General features: G+C 36.8%; 1 long non-coding RNA gene and 1 pseudogene across 2 annotated transcripts in view; both read left to right on the forward strand.

Moving 5' to 3' along the window:
• Nucleotides 1–14,879, forward strand: part of LOC108542937 (uncharacterized) — a 32,003-nt gene that overhangs the window by 13,830 nt on the left and 3,294 nt on the right. The window contains exons 2-3 of one of the 2 annotated variants that reach the window (XR_001889407.1): nt 2,164–2,273; nt 5,021–5,256. This is a non-coding gene — a long non-coding RNA (uncharacterized LOC108542937). Of the gene's footprint in view, nt 1–2,163; nt 2,274–5,020; nt 5,257–14,879 lie in introns of those variants that run through there. The other variant, XR_001889408.1, reaches the window with a different exon arrangement.
• LOC108542936 (actin, cytoplasmic 1-like) lies at nt 8,287–9,545 on the forward strand (annotated as a pseudogene).

Here is a 14,879-nt window from a genome sequence, read left to right on the forward strand (position 1 = left end):
TCCACCTCACCAACTGAATCCCAGGTTACCCCCCAGGAACAGGAGAGGCCAGGCTCCTTCCCCGCTGCAAACATCAGGAACTTCCAAAGGCTTCACCCCATCCTCCCAGTGCACAGGATGGTTGGGATTTCTCCAGGAAGCCCTTTTTATTTGGCTGTCTCAAAACCTCAATACTGTCTCAAGCCTGACATGCTGCCAGATTTCTTGAAAGACACGCTATAAACTTATGTTTTTTATATGTTGACATAGGGTTTAGAAGGAAGTATAAAACACAAAGAGTGATGGAGGGGACAGATCAATGGAAGACCGGTTTGAACCTAGACCTGGAGTTGGCAAACTTTTTCTGTGAAGGACCAGCTAGTAAATATTTACAGATCACCTTGAGATTGTCAAGGAGTCACTATTTTTTTTTTTAATTAATGGATTTTTTTATTTTATTTTTATTTTTTTATTTTTTTAGATAAGACTGGGGATAGATAATTTTCTCATAGTGTTGTTGTGAGGATTAGATGAGATAATACTTGTGTAATGAAGCCTTTGAAGCACTACATGGCTGTTGCAACTATGCCTGCTTTCTGAGGCTAAAGGCCTCAAGATGCTCTTTATGCATAAAGCTGTTACTTTGAACTATGGGCATCCAGTGAAATCATCTCTGCTTCCTAGGACAAAATAAACTGGGTAAAGGGATTAGTGCCCAAACTACAGTCCCATGGAATAATGAACAGTAAGAATAATCCATACGATATACACATATATAGACCCAATGAGATGCACTTTTAAGATTTAGAATCTCAGAGCAGCAGATAGATGGTCACTGAGCTTCAGCTGTACATTGAAAGCAGCTGAGCAATTGTTTAAGATATCTATGTAGCCTATTTTACGTCTCAGGTTTAGAAGTTCTGAAATAAAATTGGGACTGAAAGTAACAGAAACCAAGATGACCTAAAATATACCAAACCTCATTAGTTCTATACACTTATCAACAACCTCAATAACCATTGTTATTATCAGCACAAAAATCAATGCAGTTTACAAAGTGCATGTTGCCTTATAACAAATTTGTCCTTTCTAGGCAATCTAATCTGTTTTCAGGAATTCAATTGTCATCTGTGTGCCAACGTCTCTTAAAATCCCCTGTGTGACTTTGATTTTAAAGCACATTGTTCCTTATCAGTTTAATGTGAAGAAATACTAATCATACTTGACATGCCACTTTGAAATCTTATACATATTTACTGGAAAGTAATGATTTCACACATTTATTAATCACAAATATGAACTTATTAAAACTGTGTGCCAGAACGATGTTGAGCACATTTCTTGATGGCCATCTCACAATGTGGCTACATTATTTTGGTCTTTCTGAAGGACTCTGTATTGGAAAGAGTTTCTAATATATATTACTTTTAGGAGTTCCACATATTTATTGATAAGTACGACAGTGGAACTATTCACAGGAGGCATTATCTTTTACAATTTTAAATTTCTCAAATAAAATTCATCTAAAGAATTAAAGCAATTAAATTAATGGCCAGTGTCACTTCAGAACGTATTGTTCTGGTCAATTACGTCATTCTATGAAAAATTGAAATATTTCAGTTGGCTAACATCAAGACAACAAAAACAACAACAAATAAATGTCTTCCCTTGAGCTAACCAAATCCTAATCAACTTCTAAAGCCCATTTCATTTCTCACTTCTTCCATATCTTCCCTAATCACTTTCTTTAACCCATAAGGACTACTAACTTACTAGAATTACAATGAGTCTTACTGTCTATACAACAAATGTGGCACTTAATAAATACCCCCATTAAACCTTCATCTGATGGATAATATGTAGATATAGAAATATGTTGTGATCCAAGCAAGGTATTATAGCTGTTTGGTAACAAAACTAGGACTACTAGAATTTAGGGGGCTTCCTGTCAAGTTTATTTCCACTACAGTCTACATTCTCTGCCCACTGCTTCATCCTTTATTTCCTTTTGTATTTGTTTTTGTCTCTCACAATTAAAGCATAAGATCATCGAGGGAACAAGGGTGGAATGTGGAGTGATCTTGGAAGGGTATATAAGGGAAATATCAGGCACTCTATGAGAATGCTTTATGTGTTATTTATTTTACTTGTTACAATAACCCTGTATCTCTCCCTATTTTACAGGTGAGGATCTGAAGCTCAGAGGAATGATGTTAGATGCTCAAGGCCACATAGATGGCAAGCTGGACAGATGGTCACTTCGGGAAAATAAGTAGTAGTATACTGTGTGTACTGTAAGTGAATCAATATGCTACTATTGACCCCACTCCCTAAAGTATTAAGAAAATATTCCCATTTATTTATAACACTTTCTTATTCCTAAGAAATGTCTTGTGAAATTGCAAATTGTTCAAAGCATAATAATGAAGAAATAGAGAAGGAAATTTTAATCCAATATTTAGTCTACAGCAACAAAGAATATTAAAAGGATCTTTGAAGTAAATGGAATAGAGCAATCCTTTTTGTCCTAATTCACACTGTTGTTGGCAGTTGTGAGGTACATTAGATGCTCACCACATTATGCTTCTATTATGGAGCTAGACCATTATCAATAAAGGGAAAAGAATATATTTGCTAAGATTTCCATTAAGTAAATAGGTCTCATGAAGGAATGCAAGAGGACATTTTTGCTAATGCCTTTCATTCTGCTTGTGAGAATGGAAAACAGGATTTTTCTCAGTATAGAAATAAGTCAGCTATGTGGTCTATTGTTGCTTGCTTGCATCAAGTGAAAGAATGTCTCTCCTTCAGTCCTTAGTAAATTTAGGCATTTTCTTTGCCAACTATTGGCTATAGTAAGTTTTATAGTAAGTTTTAATTGACAATATGAGTTTTAACATTTTAATTTGTTTACAAAATAATATAAATATATATATATCCATATATGTATTGAACTCTAAAATTATTTTTTAAATTTGTGCAATATATAATTGTAAACTAGTTCAAGATCTCTACTTTAAATATGATGACTTGAGCCATTTTAATCTTAGAGGAAATTTACAGTATAATTTTAAATCACATAGGACTTTTAAAAGCTTTAAATCATTATTGACTTTTACCAAACCCTCCCCAAAACTGTATAAAATAAGAAAGGAAAACTAAAAGGTCTTAAATCTGGTGATTTAGTTCTAGGAAAAATTTATACATAAAATGAACTGAGAAGAATCTGAAATTTTGCAGAAGATACCAATTCCCCAAATTACATATTTTCTATCCAGACTAGTTCTTGCTCCCACATAAAAATCTTGCTCCAGTAAGAGCGGGGGTACCATAAATCATAGGCTCTAAATATGGGAGAAAGCTAATTATCTACCACACCCCACTCTATTCAAGTTTTGCTACAGAACATTTTCTTACAAGGCAAATGCTAAATGTCTCAGTACATAGCCTTGCAGCTAAAAAAAAAAAAAATTTAACAATGTCACTAAGAGTTCAGTACAAAAAAAATCATTATCTTTTCAGTCAAGCTTTCTGTTCTGTGCACTATCCTGAGACACTCAAAAAACATATTGTGGGAATAAAATATACATGAACCTTTGAAACCAGAGTTTGAAAAAATAACTTGAATTTACTACCTATTTATCTCATAAAAACAAATAATTTGTAAAATGTAGCTATATTACTATTTAAGTATATATGTATGTACATCAACTTATTCAAATGTTCTAATCCTGAAAAACTGTACTCGGAATAGATAGGAAGTTTATTAACAAAATCTTGTTTTAAAAGCTATAGGCAAGATTACACTAACAGAGAATGTTAGCTTGAATTTTGAAAAGGATAAAGAATATAACTTTTTAAAAATATATACGTGCACATTTTAATATTTCCATATGAAATAAAAGAAGGGAAGAATAAAGATAAAAAAACAAATTAGGAGACTAATGCAATCATTCATGCGGAAAAAGTAATGACTACCTGTCTATGCATGTAAAGACAAGCTAGATCCAGGAAGCTTTGAGATTGAAAAGTCTCCAAGTCTTGAAAAAATGATTAAACTTGAGAAGTAAGGGGAGAAAAAAGTGAAAGACAAATCTAAGATTCTGCGTCCAAGTGTCAGATGGAGAATGTCAATGGCATTAATCAGAATAGAAACTGAGTTCTGAAAAGAACAAAAGAATGATCTTTGGGCACATGGATCTTGAGATATCAAAGGAAATTTTAATGGCATGGAAAGAGGACACAATTAGAGATAGAGATTTAGATATCATGTGTGCAAAGGAAATTTACTGAGCCACTGGGATGGAGATCATGGAAAAGGGAGATGCCTGGAGGTGTCACCAACAAACTGGGAGAAAAACAATTTCTGGACCACAATGAAAAAACTGGACAAGTGGCTTATTTGGAGGAGGGGACTCTGGGGAAGAGGGTTGCTATTCCCCAATTTTAAATGTCTGTTTTAAACTTGCTTTTATTGCCAAAAAACATCACTGTGTGCCTTCACAATGTAGTCAATTGGGAGAATTGTCTAATTCTTGGCATGGTTCAAGCAGGACAGAGATTGAGTCCTGAAGGGAGTGATATCAGTTCTGAATAGCAGAAAGTGCCATCTCAGACAAAGGTAAGAATTATTCCATGGTTCACAACAGCTTCTGGGGAATTAAGTGCAAGATATTGTTACCACTGCTGAGTAACACTATATTAAAAAAAGAAGAATAGAGAAGTGCACTCATTGGTTCTGAATGAAAGCACTCAAAAACACTGATTTAGAAACTGTTGTACAGCAAGGAAAAATTGAGTCAATGAAAAAGAAAAAAAATAATAACTCTTAAGAGTTGGGACTATGTGATCTATTATTTTCTTTGAGAGTGCAGGCTCAGTTTGTGCAACCTAAATCTCTCTGGACAGAATTTTCTTTTCTCCTCAGGCTCTTCCTCAGGAGCAAAAACAGATTTGCCAAGTACCCATGGTCCTCACGGGGCAGCTGCAGAGAAATCAGCAAAACATTATTTATTTCCTGTGGTTTTTGTTTTCCTTTCAGGAATTATGGTGACCAGCTGGGGAGAGAAGTGCCCCATTTCCAGTGATACCACCACTGACATGTCTGACCTCAAGAAGAAAGGGTAGCCCACCATGAGGGACCGGGTGTGTGACATATTAGATAACCAGAGAAAGGCTAGGAAAATCCCCCTAACATGTAAAAGGCTTGGTCTCATTCCAGAAAGTAGTAGGAAAAGAAAATATTTTAAATCTTCACATCCAGAAGGTTAATATTTAAACTGTTAAATTAAACTCAATAGAGCTATACAATTTTACCCAAGATTCACAAACTTCTCTGATGTAAAATGCATAAACAACATATTTTCTTCTAATAATAATAAAATATTCAAATTAGTGAGGAAAGTCTGCGGGTCAGAAATTCTGTTCACTGAATCAGATACCTAAAATGTATGTGAAAGTTTGGACTAAGACTTTGTCATTGAAGATCCCTTTTAGCTCTGAGATTCCACTATTTCGAGTTGGCCTGAGAAGAGAGAGACTTGTATGAGAACTCATCTCTCAGGCATTGAGTTAGACCATGTCACCCTTTAGGCTTGATTACAGAGACTTTCCTCACAAATGGTCCCAGGATATATATCCCAGATGCATCATTTCTTCCTCTCCTGCAATTGGAGCGTCTGCCGAAGGCCTCTACAATTCTGCTACCAGTGATCCCAACTCACGCACAGGAATAAGTAGCAAGCAGGAAGCACACTTTTGCGTTATTTTCTTGTTAGTGTCTAAAACACCCCATGGCCAAATGCTTTTCTATATTTAAGGGTGACCTTTAAGTCACATCCATACCCCTGTGTCAGCGGACTACAGTAAAATTTGGGGCCACCTCATTGCAGTGACAGATCATGCACTATTAATTCTAGCAAGGTACAGGTGAACTTCAACTCTCTAGTCACTATTTTAAGATGTATTCCTGGCCTATAAGACTCATAAAATGTTCCCTAAGCTAGTCTTGAGAGTAATTTACATAAGCAACTGGTGATCATTAACTAGGTGACTGCAAATGTAGGCAAATAGGGGATAAATACATGAAAAGTTTTCTCTTTTAATAAAACCGTTCACTTCTAGATTCAGAGTAAAAATGTTCTCATCTCCATGGGCCATTACTCTGTTTTGGAATTTTAAATGCAAAGCTATATATTTTCCTCTTCAGCATAAAGAAAATATGATTAAAACAATAAGTAAGAAAAAAAAAAGAATAGTACCTGAGGTAGGAGCTTTTCAATGAAGAAAAAAAAAAGATAATTTTTAGACACATCAGACAACATAAAAGGAAGAAAAACATAAACAATAATAAATATTTATTGCACTCCTACCACTTGCAATGCACTGAACTGAGGTCATTACATCTGCTCTCTCTTTTAATACTCATAACCATCCTAAGAAGTAGTTGCTAATACTATCCTCATTTTTATAGATGAAGAAATTGAGGTTAAGCAATTTGCTGCAGGTCACACAGGTATAAAAGCAGCAAGTCAGGCCAGTCTTCATTCTGGGCTCTTCAGCCTTGAAGAAGTTAGTTGATTCAGTCCTGCCAGAAGATAAATTGAAAAGAAATGGAGGTAACTTGCATTTCTCAAGTGTTTTCTAGATGCCGAGCACTTTATTGGATACTTTCGTGCAAGAGTAGCTATTATTACCTTCATTTTACAGGGGAAAAAAAAAAATCTCTTGGGATTTTCTGTCAGTTCTAAAGCCTCAGGGTGAGGTGCCATGAGAGGTCAACAGATCTCAATTCAGCATCTGTGTCTCAAACACTCGACCTCTGAGTCTCTTATGGCCTAACCACATTATGTCATTTTCATTCCCTTTTCTTTCTCCTCCTCCTTAAAATTACAGTCTGGAAAGGGGGTAGATCTTTCTTCCTCTGTTTTATATGCATAATGTTTTAATAGTGGAGAATGTTCACTCCTCCACACTTATTTGTTCTTTTTGATTTCCCAAAAAAGAAGAAGAAAATATTTAGATGATCACTTCTCAAGAAAATAGTCTAGCTTATATGGTCACTATTGTGCTCTTTAATCCTGTTCTTGTGTGACAGAAACGATATTATCATGATCTTTTTCATAACAAATTCATCATACCCTCCTCTCACCCTAAGCAGATGAATGCCTAGATAGATTAAAATGAATTTTTCTTCCCAAAAAGACAAAATAGAAATGCATATTTGTATTTAAATATCACTTTCAATATGTAGGTATCAATCTCCTCCTGTAGACAACGAGAATATGGGACAGAACCCTATTCATCTTTGTATTCCTACACCACACTAGGCATTCAATAAATGTTTACTTAGTGGATTGTATTGGGTATTATCTGGGGAGTAAATGTCATTTAATCCAATGTTTGCAACTGATACTATCGTATAAATTAGTTTATCAGAATAACTCAAGAATACGCCAAAGGATTAAGACACTAGAATATAAATTCCATAAGAGCAAAGACTCATCTTTCTAGTAAGCACATAGGACAGAGTCAGAGACAGCATAAGGTTACAGTAAATATTAGTTCAATGAATGATTCAGGAAGCAACTCTTCCTAGGGGTGGCAGAAAAACATATATAATATAAAATATGGATGAGGGACTTGATTAAATTATAGGCAGGCAGCCCCAGGGGAAGGTCCCAGCAAGAGGGAACAAATATGAGAGCATGGGGTTTCTGCAGAGGAGCAGGACAGGGTAGGGGTCTAATGAGAAGAGCAACAATTAAAAAGCCACAGAATTATTAATTATGTGTAAGAGTATTAATTTATTTAAAAATTGCTCAAGGTGGATAATTAGCTTCTTGCGTGTGGACAGTAAAAACAATAGACTCTGCTTTCTAATGAGGCATTATATTTTTTTAGAGCATGTCTCATGGAGTGTTAGATGATTCCCCATGCCAGCTATCCATGCCTGAAAAAAAGTGCACATGGGGCTACACTAAATGGGCCGTGTTGTCATGGGCAGGAAGCTGTATGCCCCTTGACCCACTTCAGTGTTGAAAATGCCTCCCCTTTACTATCACATCAGTAGTTATAAAGTACCCATGCAGGCCAAGCAACAAAGTGATAACCAGTATTCCATTTTTCAAATGGCCAAACGGATGCTAAAAACAAGTAATAACTAATACCATATGCTAACTTTGTTTTGGTCAAACATTCTCGTTTATACATACAGAAATACACCAAGCACATACACATCAGGTAAAACCTTCCTTTTTTTTCACTTGCCACTGCCAACCCACTCTCCATGGATCACAGTGACAGAAGAGCCTCACGGCACTCGTCGCTGACAAAGGTGCCACATGTGCAAAGTTGGCTTTGCTGGGGATGACGCCCCCAAGCCGTGTTCCCCTCTATTGTTGGGCAGCACCAGAATATAAACTCTGTCAGAGTAAAGACTTGTCCTTCTAGTAAGCGCACAGGACAGTGTCAGAGATAGCATAAGGTTCCAATAAATATTACTGTAACTGAGCCAGAAGGACTCCCACATGGACAAAGTGGCCCAGAGCAAGTGTGGCATCCTGATGCTGAAGTACTCCACCAAGCACAGCATTATTTCCAATTGGTACGACATGGAGAAGATCTGGCATCACACCCTCTGCAATGAGCTGCATGTGGTTCCTGAGGAGCACCCGGTGCTGCTGCCTGAGGCTCCTCTGAACCCTGAAGCTAACAAAGAGAAGTTGACTCAGATCATGTTTGAGACCTTTGATACCCCTGCCATGTACATGGCACCCAGGGCCATGCTGTCCCTATACACCTCTGGTAGTACTACTGGTATTGTCATGGACTCTGGAGATGGGGTCACTTACATGGTGCCATCTTTCAGGGCTATACCTTTCCCTAGGTCATCCTGCACCTGGACCTCATGAAGATCCTCACAGAGCGTGGCTACAGCTTCACCATCACTGCCTAGCGGGAGATAGTGCACAACATCAAGGAGAAGGTGTGCTATGCTGCCCTGGACTTTGAGCAGGAGATGGCTACCACGACATCTTCTTCCTCCCTGGAAAGGAGCTAGGAGCTGCTTTACGGCTAGGTCATCACCACTGGCAATGAGAGGTTCCGGTGTGCAGAGGCGCTGTTCCTTTTTCCTGAGCATGGAATCTTGCAGCATCCTTGGGATCACCTTCAACTCTGTCATAAAGTGTGGTGTGCACATTCACAAGGACCTGTATGCTGACACAGTGCTATCTGGAGGCACAACCACATACCTGGGCATCAGCAACAGGATACAGAAGGAGATCACTGCCCGGGCACCCAGCACCACGGAGATCAAGATCATCACTCCCATTGAGCGCAAGTACTTGGTGTGGATCAGCAGGTCCATGCTAGTCTCGCTTTCCACCTTCCAGCAGATGTGGATCACCCAGCAGGATAGACTGTGAGCAGATATGTAGCGTTTGCTGCATGAGTTAATTCAGAACACCTCATGCTAGCCTCATGAAACTAGAGTAAGCCTTTGTCCTAGTTTCTGGGAAACAAATTTCTGGGAAAAGAAATTTGTCCCAGAAGCTTGTATCTGATTATTAGCACTGAATTATAAAACTTGCTGCGATTTTGACTTTGTATTGAACTTAACTGTTCCCTTGGTATTTGTTTAATACCCCATATGTATCTTGGATTCAAACCCTTAGTACATGTAGCTCAGTCACTCAATGGCTGAGGTGAGAACATGCTTGTGGAAGAAAAGTCTGTGGTTTGGTGAGTCTGTGTGGCCAGCAGTCTGTCGATATGTGCAGGTATTAATGTGTCAGAGCTGAGTGTTCCAGGATTTATCTAGAGGCTAGCAAGAGCTCCTGAACCAGTTGTTTCTGTCTTGTTGGTCTATAAAGGTTAGAGAAGTCCAAGCGTTAGAACCCAGTTTCCTTTCTTACCTGGTGTTTTCCTGCCAGAACATCGTGGGCTGTTACTTGCCTGGAGTTGAAAGTGGTTTGCATTAATACCTGCAAATTTATTCATCCTTTTAATTTATGTAAGATATTTTTGCACACTATTCTCAATTCTTTAAGAAATGACAACAAATTTTGGCTTTATACTGTTATGTGAGAACATTAGGCCCCAGCAACACGTCATTGTGTAAGGAAAATAAAGTGCTGCCATAATTGGAAAAAAAAAAACAGAAAAAAAAAAAAAAAAAAAAAACTCTCTTCATTTTTTTCAGGAAGTCTGTTACATTTTTCTTCCTTCTTATAGGCCGGAGACCTCTTTATGGCTCCTGACCAAGAACTTTTCCAGGTTGCCACTGAGAGAAAAGATGTTAATTATCTACTTAGCACTTTCTTTTTAGGCTCTTGGTACTAACTGCTCTTCATTTCTCTGCCAAGATAATTCTTGGTCTGTGATCAGAGCTCTGAAGCCCTTATGCTATCATTCTGACTCACAGCTGTGAATTACCCTGCTCAAAATATAAGGGAAGAAGGACAGTGCATACATAGTTAGGGTGTGCACTACATCTCTCTCTAGTTAAGTGTTAATAAAACATTAAGGAGCAACAAGGGTATCATGTCTCGTAGTCCTCTGTAAATTCTCTCATTCATCTGCAATTTCATTCCCCTCTGAACATGCCACTTACAAAATTGAGGACCTTGTGGTTCTTGAATTAGGAATAACAAGTAAATAGCTGCTTGTAAAGTATTTTGACTGAAGATCCGGTTCAGTTCATATGTGTCGTTCCCAGCAGATATGTTGGGGACACTGAGGTCACTATGACTTTGCTATTCCCAAGAGAACATATAATTAGATTGCAAAACACAAAATTTAGTAAGCTGGACTCAGGTTGAGGTGCAAATATCAGCATTTTGAAGTTGTAGTTTATTAAAAAGTCATTCAATTTTTCAAAGTCTTTGTCTTAGAATTCTAATGCATGCAAGTCTAATAAGAAACCTAATAATTTGAAAGGAGAAAGAACAATGTAAAAGCGATACTTAAAAGAATGACACTCCCCAATGCAATCTCCCTCCTCCCCCCCCCCCACGAGTTGATGGGTGCAGCCACACCCAACATGGCATAAGTATTACATATGTAACAAAACTGCACGTTTGAACATGTACCCTAGACTTAAAAGTATAATAATAAAAAAAAAAAACAAAAAAAAAAAAAAGAATGACAGTGTGATGCAGTGGAAGAGCAGGGAGACAGGGATGTGAGTAGAAGTCTAACCCCTGCCACCCACCTGCAGAGTAACACTAACTACTTCAACACTTATGTCCCTTTGGAGAGGAAACAAGGCTACTGAACATACCAATGTTTAAGATGTCCTTTGCTTTTAAACTCTGATTTTATATATTCTCATTACATCTTCTTTAAACTAATATATATATTTTCATTCAAGCTTGGTTCTTTGTCAAAGTTAAGGATTCTATATTGTTTAATAATGTTAATAATTTCCTTATGTAACTGCAAGAACTTTTAATTTCAATATAGTTTTTTAAGTCAACATTTCCATGGGTCTCTTAAAATCAAATTAGAAATAATAGAATGTGATATTCTTTAATCCTACTAAGATTTTAAAATTATATCACAAATATTAAATGACCAAAGTCTTAGGCCTTATCTTCTGTGTTGGCAACTGACTGACAAAATCCATTCATTTTATTCCTCTCATTTAATTCTGTAAAAATATCTGTAACCAGTAGAAATGCACTTCCCTCACTTCAATAAGGAAGGCAGCATTTTTAAAAACTGCATGTTAACAAATCAAAGTTGTATTAAAGAATTTTCAGTGCCTGACTAGCAAACAGAGTAGACAACAAGGTAATTGTCAAGCTCAAGAGAACTCCAGATTTTTGTTTTATTTTTAACGTAAGTGTTTCATATTCAGAAATAATTATTGTGTGTTGGTCTGGTTCACATGAAACAAAATCGCTGACATTTTTGTTCATAGATGATAAAATGTGGATTTGTAATTCAAACAGATATTAATTCCTAATGAGCTAATTAAAGAAAATCACATAGCAGGATGTGTTAAGCAAAAGATGACTCCAGAACTACTTTCTGAGTACATAAATCTGAAGATTAGAAATTAGCAAAGCATTTAAAATTTTCAAAAATACATGTTGCCTCTGTGATCCGTCGGATCATCCCAGAAATGTTACATCACAGAAACCACCAATATCTTTTAGCTGTGAATTGGTAGCATTTATTAAGTGAATGAGTAAATGAATGGATAAATGGTAGAAAAACTGACTGACTAAACACAGAATGACCCCACTGGCTGACTGAATGACCAATTCACCTAAATGAATCATTTAATTCTACCAAAAATTTTATATTTTCATGTACACAAAATTTACAGATACAAGGTATTGCCATAATTCAAATCTGGTAATTTGTAATCCATATCCAAAATTACCAGGGAACACAGGTACATTCTTCGCTAGAAAAATAATAAAGTACTGAATTGTGCCAGCTTAGTTGTTCATTCAGCAAATATTGACTGACTGCAGTTTAGGATAACAGCACCAGGGTATGGATGCAGAGATGAAAAGTATATAGTCCCTGCCTTCAAGCACATTTTCCAGCTACTTAGGTAACCATATGTAACTAAATATATTCATGTTTAAAGTTAACTATGAAAAGGGAAGACAAATATGTAACTTCCAAAGCAGGATTACTTAGACGGACCATGGGATTTCAGAAAAGCAGAGCAATGAGAATGGGGGTGGCACTTTATAAAGGTTTTATTGAATGTGGAGGAAATTTCAACAAAAAGTTCAATGAGTGGGAGGTGCCGTGTCAAGAAGTACCTGGCCAGTGCTGACATTCAGTTGGCATGCCTTGGTTCAGCTGTAGAAGTTGTTAACATATTGAGATACTTCCATGCCATGTTCCCCAAGGCCTTCCTGCCATCCAAGCTCCACAGGCCCCTCTCATGGGACTTCTTACAATTAAACAACTAACATTTGAAGGCATGGCTGGCTCCCTAAGACCTAACTCCAGATTGGGATATGTGTCTGTGCTTTACAGGATATTAAGCATATTATATATCACCCTTAAACGAGGCCTTTTAAGAAAACATAGCATATTGTTTGGCTTGTCTAGAGCACAGAGGACTGCTGGAAAGGGGTCTTAAAAATCTGATTATGTAGGACTTTAAATGTCAGGCCAAGCAGTTTGAATTTCATTTAGCAAGCAATATTATTGAAGCTGAAGGGTGAAAGGGAAGGAATCAGTAGGAGTAAAACTATGTTTTAGGAAAATCAATCTGGCAGTAGTGCATAGGATAGATTAGAAAGAGAGAGGCAGGCACAAATATGACAAGGGCTACACTCTTTGAGTGCCTGTATACAGTAGATCCTCTGTAATCTTTTTAATATTTGATACATTTACTTGTCCTGATACTAATATTTTGGTATTGATACATAATAGTTGTATATGTTTATGGCATACATGTGATATTTTGGGAGTAATGAATAGAATGGTGGCTACCAAAGGCTGGGAAGTGTAGGGAGGAGAGGGGATGAAGAGAGGTTGGTTAATTGGTACAAAAATACAGTTAGATCGAAGAAATAAGTTCTAGTGTTCGATAGCACGGCAGAGTGACTATAGTTAAGAATTTATAGTATATTTCAAAACAGCTAGAAGACACTCTGTAATCTTCACCATAACCTTGTTGGTTAAGTACTGTAGTATTACTCATCTTACACAACAGAGACAAGGAGAGACATTAAGAATCCTGCCACAGGTCACACAGCTAACACATACACAGCAAAACTGAAGTTTTACCCCCAGAGATCTGGCGCCAGAGCCCATCACCTTAAGCATAGTGTTGTACTGTGTCTCAATATACAAAGTGGAGGGTTATTAATAGAGACGGGAATTAAGAATTTGATTGCTTAGCGAAAAGATGTAATGATCACAATATGGCCAACTCTCAATAGATGTGGGTAAAGAAGAAAAAGAGAAATCAAAGACTCCTTCAAGCTTTCAAGTCTGAAAGAATGAAAAGTCCGTCAACAACAACAAAAAGGAAATTCACGAGGAAAAGCTAACTTGTGAATAATAGATGGCCTCAGTGCTAGTGAGACGTGCCAATCATTATGCCCTTCAAATCCTGGAGAGGAAAACTGGTGCTCAGAAGACAGGACAGAACTCTCCTCAGGAATAATGCAAAAGGAGTGTTAGCAGAAGCCAGGAGAATGCTGGGCATGCAGAGAACAGGGATGATAATCCTGGGAGAAACTTAGATTTTAAAGGTCTAGGAAAGAGTGAACAAAGCCAATGAAAATCAATCTATCGTAAATTTGAATTGGCCTGTGATGCATGAGATTGATTGCAAGAAAATTCAATTATTCAAAAATAAATATGCCTTGCTGTCTTTAAAACTGTAATACAAAGTGAAAAATGTAGGATAACATAGTATACAGTTATGGTAAAAATTTGGGGAAAAAAGATGCATTTTGGAAAAAAATGAAATGGAATATGCTGAAATACTATCAGCAGTTGTGTGAAGTTGCTCTTGTGAGTGATGTCTTACTGTCTCCATTTTCCATGTTTTAGGCAATATAATTATAGAAATTATATAATAAACTATACTTGTTAAAATGTAATTAAACTGGTACAACAGAGAGCTAGTCAACATTAATATGATTCATTGTTCTACAGTATTTATTAAATCTAATGTCTCTACTAGTTTTTATGCTTACCTATAAAAATTTGGATAGAGCAAGATTCATAGCACTTGTTATGAATTTTATTGCAAGTTGAATCTCCTGCTTCTTTACAGAAAATAGTAATAACCCCCAAATACATATATTTTTCACAGGAGAAATCAAATCCTCATGAGTAATCACTATAATCTTTACTCTGGCTGCAGACATTTGTCACTCCTACAGCTACATTACACTCCAAATTTGGTG

This window comes from Rhinopithecus bieti, unplaced genomic scaffold, assembly GCF_001698545.2.
Source record: "Rhinopithecus bieti isolate Rb0 unplaced genomic scaffold, ASM169854v2 scaffold_23810, whole genome shotgun sequence".
NCBI classification, from domain to species: domain Eukaryota; kingdom Metazoa; phylum Chordata; class Mammalia; order Primates; family Cercopithecidae; genus Rhinopithecus; species Rhinopithecus bieti.